This window comes from Pseudophryne corroboree, chromosome 6, assembly GCF_028390025.1.
Source record: "Pseudophryne corroboree isolate aPseCor3 chromosome 6, aPseCor3.hap2, whole genome shotgun sequence".
NCBI classification, from domain to species: domain Eukaryota; kingdom Metazoa; phylum Chordata; class Amphibia; order Anura; family Myobatrachidae; genus Pseudophryne; species Pseudophryne corroboree.
The window spans coordinates 158,969,315-158,977,868 of record NC_086449.1 but is presented as its reverse complement, the minus strand read 5'-3'; the positions used below and the strand labels follow the sequence as shown (position 1 = coordinate 158,977,868).

The 8,554-nt window shown below is 41.0% G+C and overlaps 1 pseudogene; it reads left to right on the top strand.

Annotated features, from left to right (window-relative positions):
• The first annotated feature begins 730 nt into the window (after positions 1-730).
• Positions 731-848, top strand: LOC134937435 (5S ribosomal RNA; annotated as a pseudogene).
• Positions 849-8,554: the final 7,706 nt, after the last annotated feature.

The window sequence follows — 8,554 nt, the reverse complement described above, 5'->3', positions numbered from 1 at the left end:
CTGGTGGGCTTTTGTTGTATAGTCCCTTAAAGGTGACCAGAATCGTGTTCTGCTGCTGTTTTCTTCATAACATGTGTTTACAACATCTGCCACATGTTGATGAGGAGAAGGAGGATGAAGAAAGCAGTCAGCAAGCAGAGAAATTAGATACATATGGCGACACTTGGAGTACAGATGTAGGGAGGCTGGTAAGGCAAGAGCTTATAAATCTACATTTTTAAGGTAAGTATATGTGTATCTGTATTTTTTGCATTTTTACTTTGGAACATAATTATTATTTGTAACCAACTCAAACATGTTACTTCAACAGAATGTGTATTATCCCAAAGACATACAAACATACACTGGCTTAGTGGCATACAAATGCAGCATGTGTATTGTGTGTTCTTGTTTTGAGTACACATCATATTATGGTGAACATGTATTAAGGCTGGAGAAGTCATTAAGCAGTGATAAGTGGAAGGTGATAAAGCACTAGGTAATCCTGGTTGTTTTTGTAAATGCTAGTTACTATCTGAATGTCTGCTACGTATTCACTTTACACTTCGCCCTGTTTTTTCTCTTCTCCATGCTGAATACATGTGTGGTGTTCCATGGTGTTTAAGGGACACAAACTTTATTTTATCCAGGATCATTGATGAGAGTTCATGAATGAGAGTAAAGGGAAAGATAATAAGTTCAAGATGGAAAAAACTCTCATCAACGATCCTGGATAAGATACGGGAGTTACTTCTACTATCAAACCACACTTAAAATGCCCAATCTCATTCGATCTTGGAAGCAATAAAGTGTTGGGCCGGACCAGTACCTGGATGGTGACCCCCAGAGAATATCCGGTATAGTAGTGTTTGGTGAATCGGAAAACCAGCCTAACGATGACAGCAGATTCATACATTTTCTTATTTTTATCTCTTTCTATTTTGACATTTATTATCTTAATTTGTTGGTCAAAATTGAGAAAATTTGTGTCTGTCTACGCAGGCAATCCTGATTAGTGGCCTGCTGTGTAGCCCAATTGTCCCAAAACACTTGATCAGGCCCTTGTGCTACTGGTGTTGTAGGGCTGTGTTGTGGTGGTGGTGGTGTGTTTAGCGGGGGTGGTGTACTCACAGGTGCTGGGGATGTGTTTGCTTCAATTATTGGCTGAAGTTGTAAAATGATTATCTCATCCATGTCACTGTCTTGCTGGTGTGTCGGAGGGATGCTGGTATCGTTAGTTGTTTCTGGAAGGACAAAGAATTTTTGGTTAGCTAGCCATATATGTTTGACAAATGTTACACAAACAAAGGCCACTGTACACATGTATGTGAACGCATATTGTACATATTCTGCATTGCAACAACATCACTACTGCCTTTAAAGGCTGCACATGCCTCTCTCATTGTTGCTTTGCTGTGTACATCAATGTAAAAGCAAACACATTATTTGTCTGGTATGTCCTACATACTCCACGAGAAATGTGTGAGTTGCTTTCAAAAGTGTTTCCTTTTACTGTGAGCGCAAACAACATCTGTATGTTTTTGCATGTTGAAGGCAATGTATACAAAAGAATAAACACACAACAATGTTTACAGCCTTACTCTTTGTCAGGCTTATCCATCTGTTTCTGTTGCAGCATCTTCCAGACAATCTGCTACTATATGGCTGAAGTGGACATACATATCTTTATTGGAGGTGGAAATCTACATTCCGCTTTGTGCCCATTTTGTGGTTGCTGTTCTTCTGTACGTATTGTTGGTTGTGCTGTGTGTCCAGTTTATGAATGTAAATTAACAGATAATTTATAGATGACTAATCTCTTCTAAAATTTCAGATTCCTACTCACCATCCAGATGAGGGGAGTGTGGTTGGCGTCTTGGTGGAGTGTCCAAAATTTGACGTGGTGGTACGGAAGAAACTATTGAAATTCTTTGGGGCGGTGTAGACTGCTGTGGTTTGAACAGGACATCCGACCTTGTTTTCTTGGGTGTCACATGTGTCCGATTTTTGAGGGGTTTCAAGAGGCCGTCTTCTGCTGGTCAAGCCTTGTGTTGAGGGACCTAGTATTAAAGTGAAAAACATTGTATGTCCATTCCTTTGCAAACATAACATGTACTACAATGGACACTTTACCTGCTGCTGCAGCGTCATCATCATCAGATGTCATGGGACTAACTGTAGGTCGAATAGTTGTGGTTTTTGTAGACACTGTACAACCGTGTGGAAAAAATAACCCAAATGATGAAATTGTATAATGCACTTGTTAAGCATTTGAAACATTATGATTATAAAGATACCAACTTTTTATTTTGTGTGCTTGTAATTTTCTATTCGTTGGAACATATGAAAAACATCTGATGTCGACCCCACACACACAGCCATTAGCACAACAATATTGGCCAAAAGGCATGTGCACTCAGGAAAGTGCTACGCATGACAAAATGGATAGGCCACAAACATGGCCCTACATTCCAACTACATAAAAGAACACTATAAAGCACACATATTGATTAGAAAAGCAAATATCAATAATAAGAAAGTACATTTGTGTCAACCTGTGTGATGTGCCACAACACACACTAGCCCAACATCACAACAAAACTAAAGAAAACATTAAACAGATTTATTAACCATCCAAAGACATAAGTCACTGATAAAGCAGTGTTGGCGAAGGTGACAAATACAGGCAGCAACTGACTAAAAATATGGTGGCTTATTTTTTAACCAGATTAAATGTTGCTTCAATTAGCTTGCACATGTCACTGGTTTATAATTTACTTAGGCCTACTCCAGCCTATAACATGAGAACCACTGTTTATGAAACCTTGCACATGGCTAACTGCATCAAAATACAGAGTACAATGCTTTTTGTGGGAAATGTGATGAAGGGCAAGCTTGGTGTTTGCAAATTAACAACTTAACAATACAAAAACAATAATACATTTTAAGACACATTTCACATACAGTACTGTTATGTGCTACATTGGTTTTTGGATTAGCCATTAACAATGCCAAGGGTTTTGCTGCCGTGTAGTTGAAGATGCGAGTAACGCGCTAGGCCACATGACACACATTATCCTAAACCAAATTAAATCCCCCAAAAAACAGAGTATGTTATTAAGAAAAAACATGCCCACCATCCTTCCTGGGCCGATCGGAATCATGGACATGGGTTGCTGACACAACTTCAGGAGGTATAAAGCTCTGCATGGGCTCCTCGTAGTCCAGATATCTGGCAATGAAGGGCTGACCCCCACCGGTCTGACGAGCCGACTTCGCCTCCTTGGCCATTTTGGACTTCACACGGCGCTTTATATCATAGTACCATTTGCGGCACGTGTCCTCCGTCCGCTTGACCACCCCCTCACTATTTACAGCAGCAACAATTTTAGCCCACAACACCGTCTTCTTCCGTGATGTCACCTTTGCGGCCTCCGGGCCAAATAGGTACCGCTGATATTTCACCAGCTCACGCACCAAAGCCACATTCTCAGCATAACTAAACTTGACATTGCAGCCAGCCTTAGTGGTGTGTGGCTGCGGAGCTGCTTCACTGTCACTATCACTAGAGGCTGCAGCACCAACCTCACCCACCTCCTCCACCTCACTCACTTCCTCCCTCTCACTCACCTCCTCCACCTCCTCACACCCTCCACCTCACTCACCTCCCCCAACTCACCCACCTCTGAGTCAGACATAATTAGTATAAACAACAATTAACACTGAAAAAAAGAACAAATGACACATTCCTCCACTACCACTGCACAACACACAACACACACACACAAACGAACAAACACCGAAAAGAGACTCCCCCAAAAAAAACGAGGACAAAAATTAAGACAAATGAAAAAGAAGCAAGACTGCAAGAATGACAAGATTACTTTCAAACACAATACAACACTCAGAACTCGCCAAAAGTACTACTCCAAATCACACCTACTCACCAAACTCCACAGCACAACCTCTCTCCTCACCACTAACTAAACCCATGAGGTGCGGACGGTTTGGGGCATATTTATATGGTTGCGCACAGACACTCCTACATCTGAAACACAACCAATCACGAACGAAGGTTAAAATCAAAAGTAAAAATGGAAATGCGGCTGTAGTTGCAAAAAAACCACTGCCGCGTTTAAAATAGTCACAATCCGTGGAAAAAACACAAACTCACGACCAAACAAGTGATTTGCGACCGAAAAAAATAAACAAAAACTCAAAAAACATCACCATCGGAAAATACGAAAACAAACTCGACAGCATAGTAAATTAGCGTAGATGGTTTCAAAAAGTTGCATGAAAATGCGTCCGATAAAATTCGAGTTTATAATCAACACAAATCGACTCAAACATGAATATTAGTAAATAAACCCCATGGTACTGTACATTCACGCTTTAGTAACTGAGCAGCTTATCCTATATAACTGCCATTTCCCCCACCTTCCCAGGACTATTGCCTTGTGCTAATAGGATGCCTGTCTCACATTTTATCTTTTACTGCATACTACAAGTGAATCTGTAGGATATTAATTAGGAAATCAACATCACAAGTGAGATCCTTGTATCTCAATGCTACAGACAAAATCTATTAGACTGAGCTGATTATTTGATGTGGAAATCAATAACTCACTTGGCAGAACGAAAAACTGAGAAGAGAAAAAAAAAACACCCTGAGAGGGAGAGAGATCGAGGCCAAGATGTTATACAACTAAAAACAGGCAGGCTCTTACAGAGGTTCATGGTTTAATCATTGTTTCTGCAAATACATTGTTCTACAAACTGTTGAATACAATGAATAATGTAATAACAGAAAACGTATAATAATAATAATAATAATAATAATAATAATAAGTGAATTCAGTGTTTCCTAATATATTAATTCTTATCTTTCTGGTGTTATATACAGTGTATTCAGAAACTATTCACAGCACTGCTTCACTGTTTCCACATTTTGTTATGTTACAGCATTACTCCTAAATGGAATAAATACATTTTTCCCCTCAAAATTCTACACACAATACCCCATAATGACAACGTGAAAAAAAATTTTTTTGTGATTTTTGCAAATTTATGAAAAATACAAATCTAAGAAATCACATGTACATAAGAACTCACAGCCTTTGCCATGAAGCTCAAAATTGAGCTGAGGTGCACATCCTGTTTCCATTGATCATCCTTGAGATGTTCCTACAAATTAATTGGAGTCCACCTGTGGTAAATTCAGTTGATTGGACATGATTTGGAAAGGCACACACCTGTCTATATAAGGTCCCACACTTGATAGTGCATGTCTGAGTACAAACCAAGCATGAAGTCAAAGGAATTGTCTGTAGACCTCAGGCACAAATCTGGGGAAGTGTACAGAAAAATATCTGCTGCTTTGAAGGTCCCAATGAGCACAGTGTCCTCCATAATCCGTAAATGGAAGAAGTTTGGGACCACCAGGACTCTTCCTAGAGCTGGCCGGCCATCTAAACTGAGCGATCAGGGGAGAAGGGCCCTAGTCAATGGTCACTCTGTCAGATCTACAGCATTTCTCTATGGAGAGAGAAGAACCTTCCAGAAGGACAACCATCTCTGCAGCAATCCAACAATCAGGCCTGTATGGTAGAGTGGCCAGACGGAAGCCCCTCCTTAGTAAAAAAAAGCACATGGCAGCCCGCCTGGAGTTTTCCAAAATGCACCTGAAGGACGCTCAGGCCATGAGAAACAAAATTCTCTGGTCTGATGAGACAAAGATTGATCTCTTTGGCGTGAATGCCAGGCATCATGTTTGGAGGAAACTAGACAAGCTCATCACCAGGACAATACTGTCCCTACAGTGAAGCATGGTGGTGGTGGTAGCATCATGCAGTGGGGATGTTTTTCAACGGCAAGAACTGGGAGACTAGTCAGGATAGAGCAAAAGATCAATGCATCCTGGATGAAAACCTGAGACATCCTTGATGAAAACCTGCTCCAGAGCGCTCTTGACCTCAGACTAGGGCAATGGTTCATCTTTCAGCAGGACCACGACCCTAAGCACTGTCAAAGTCAAAAAATATTGCAGTACACACATCACGTACAAACTACACACAGATGGCCTCCATGCGTGTACTTGCTCTGCCGTGCGTGCGCATATTCACAGTTTGCGTATGGTCGCTCCCGCGGTCCTGCGCATTAGCGCGTGGTATGAGTATTTACGGTAGAGTTTATGGACGCATGGAAAAGCTATCAAAACACATTACATAATTAATCCAAATAGTACACAATGTACACATAGTCTCCCTGCACCACACCAGCAAGTTACAACAGTTTAAATGGTATCAGAACAAACGGATTCACCTTTACAGGATAGGAGGGGACAGAACAAGGTTATAAGGTGGTGTTTGGTATCCAGCTGTAGGGTATTTTAAGGGTAATATTCCGGTGTTGGTTGGCAGAAGATCGCATGTTCCTGCGAATAGTTATGTGCAGGAGCAGAATATAGATATAAACTGTATTTACTGTACATTAGGTATGCGGCGGGAACCCAGAGGAGACCACCCACAAGTGCATCTGGAACAGACATCGCCCACCTATTCAAACCAACCTATGACCTCTCCTGTACTGTAAATGACCATCCCTGTGTCCAATGGACAAAGAGAATACAGTATCCATTGTGTTAAGTTTTGGAAGATTGTATAAAAGGAGCCAGCTGCAGGCTTGGTCACACAAGACTCTAAAAGTTATCTATCTAGATGACCGAGGACCAGACTGGGTAGCGCGGCGAAAACCAAACAAGTATGTACCATTGACTGTAGCCATTATTCTTTGTATTGTATTGCTTTGTTATTGTAACCCCCTTTCAGTAATAATATGTTGTGGTGTCGGAACCCGGCATTTTAAATACAATCTGGTGTCGTGTTTTCCTTTCCCTGCTAAGGTTTAAAGTGTATTACTATCGCATGCATAGCTGCTAAGGGTTCACGGTGTATCTTTGGGTGTGTACAGCACGTACTTTGTACAGCCAGCGCGGCGTTTGTACGCAAAGTCCGTACACGGTACGGGACTCTGTACGCTAATGGTGTAATAAGTACGTAGGTTGAAGGTTAAGTATAGCGGCCGCAGCGGCTCCATTTAAAGTGTATGAAATGTCTTTTTAAAGTGTTGCTTTTAGTCCTGTATGTAAATCAGCATTTACAGCACTCCACAAATGTGCAGGTGGTTTGTGATGCAAATCTCAAAATAATGAGTGTTGTTGCTGGTTACCCTGGGGGCTGCCATGACTCCTTCATCCTCAGTCAGTCATCCCTCTTTGATAAGTTTTAAGATGGACAAATGCCAGATGGATGGCTGCTGGGTATGTAGTTTGATATGTGTAGGCCTGCATATACTTTGTCCAAATACAGGGGCAGATGTATTAACCTGTAGAAGGCATAAGAAAGTGAGAAACCAATGATATGTGCAAGGTGATAAAGGCACCAGCCAATCAGCTCCAATATGTAAATGAACATTTAGGAACAGATTGTCCGCTGCCTTTATTACCTTGCACATATCACTGGTTTATCACTTCCTTATGCCTTCTACAGGTTAATACATCTGCCCCACAGTGTGTTACTTATGTGTTGCTGTATCTTAACAGGAATCATGTTACTATATCTATCTTTTAGGTGATGGAGGATATGGCTGTTTCTCTTGGCTTCTAGCTCCATTGTCCCGACCTGATACCCCTGCTGAACACAATTACAATAATGCACATAAGTCCACGCGGAATGTGATAGAAAGATGTTTTGGTGTGCTGAAATCTAGGTTTCGGTGTCTGGATAAGTCTGGTGGCCTTTTGTTGTATAGTCCCTCCAAGGTGACTCAAATTGTGTTCTGCTGCTGCTTTCTTCATAACATGTGTTTGCAACAACATCTGCTACATGTTGAGGAGGAGGAGGATTAAGAAAGCAGCCAGCAAGCAGAGAAATTAGAGACATCTGGTGATACTTGGAGTACAGATGTAGGGAGGCAGGTTAGGCAAGAGCTCATCACTCGCTATTTCTAAGGTAAGTTTGTTTTGCTTATTTCATTTGTTGTTTAATCATAAATAGATATTGGCCCATTTTTAGTGTAAAAACCATTACTCAGAATGTGTCTGTCTCCTTGAGATGTAGAAACATACCCTCGCTTTATGCAAAACAAATGTTGCATGTGTTTTTAAAAAAAATCTAAACAACAGATTATGAGTGGCATGCATTAAGTCTGGATAAGTTTTCGTAAACTTGCACTGATAATTTATTACAAGCACACATAATCCACATAGTAATTTATTTAGTATTTTACTTTATGATTGTGTTGGACGTCCTAATGCACAGGTTCTCAAACTCGGCCCTCAGGAACACACACAGTGCATGTTTTGCAGGTAACCCAGTAGAAGCACAGGTGTATGAATTACTCACAGACACATTTTTAAAAGGTTCACAGGTGGAGCTAATTATGTCACTTGTGATTCTGTGAGGAGACCTGCAAAACATGCACTGTGTGGGGTCCTGAGGGCTGAGTTTGAGAACCTGTGTTCTAAATAAACAGTCCTCAACATATAATATGTTAGCCTTGAGGAATACATGTG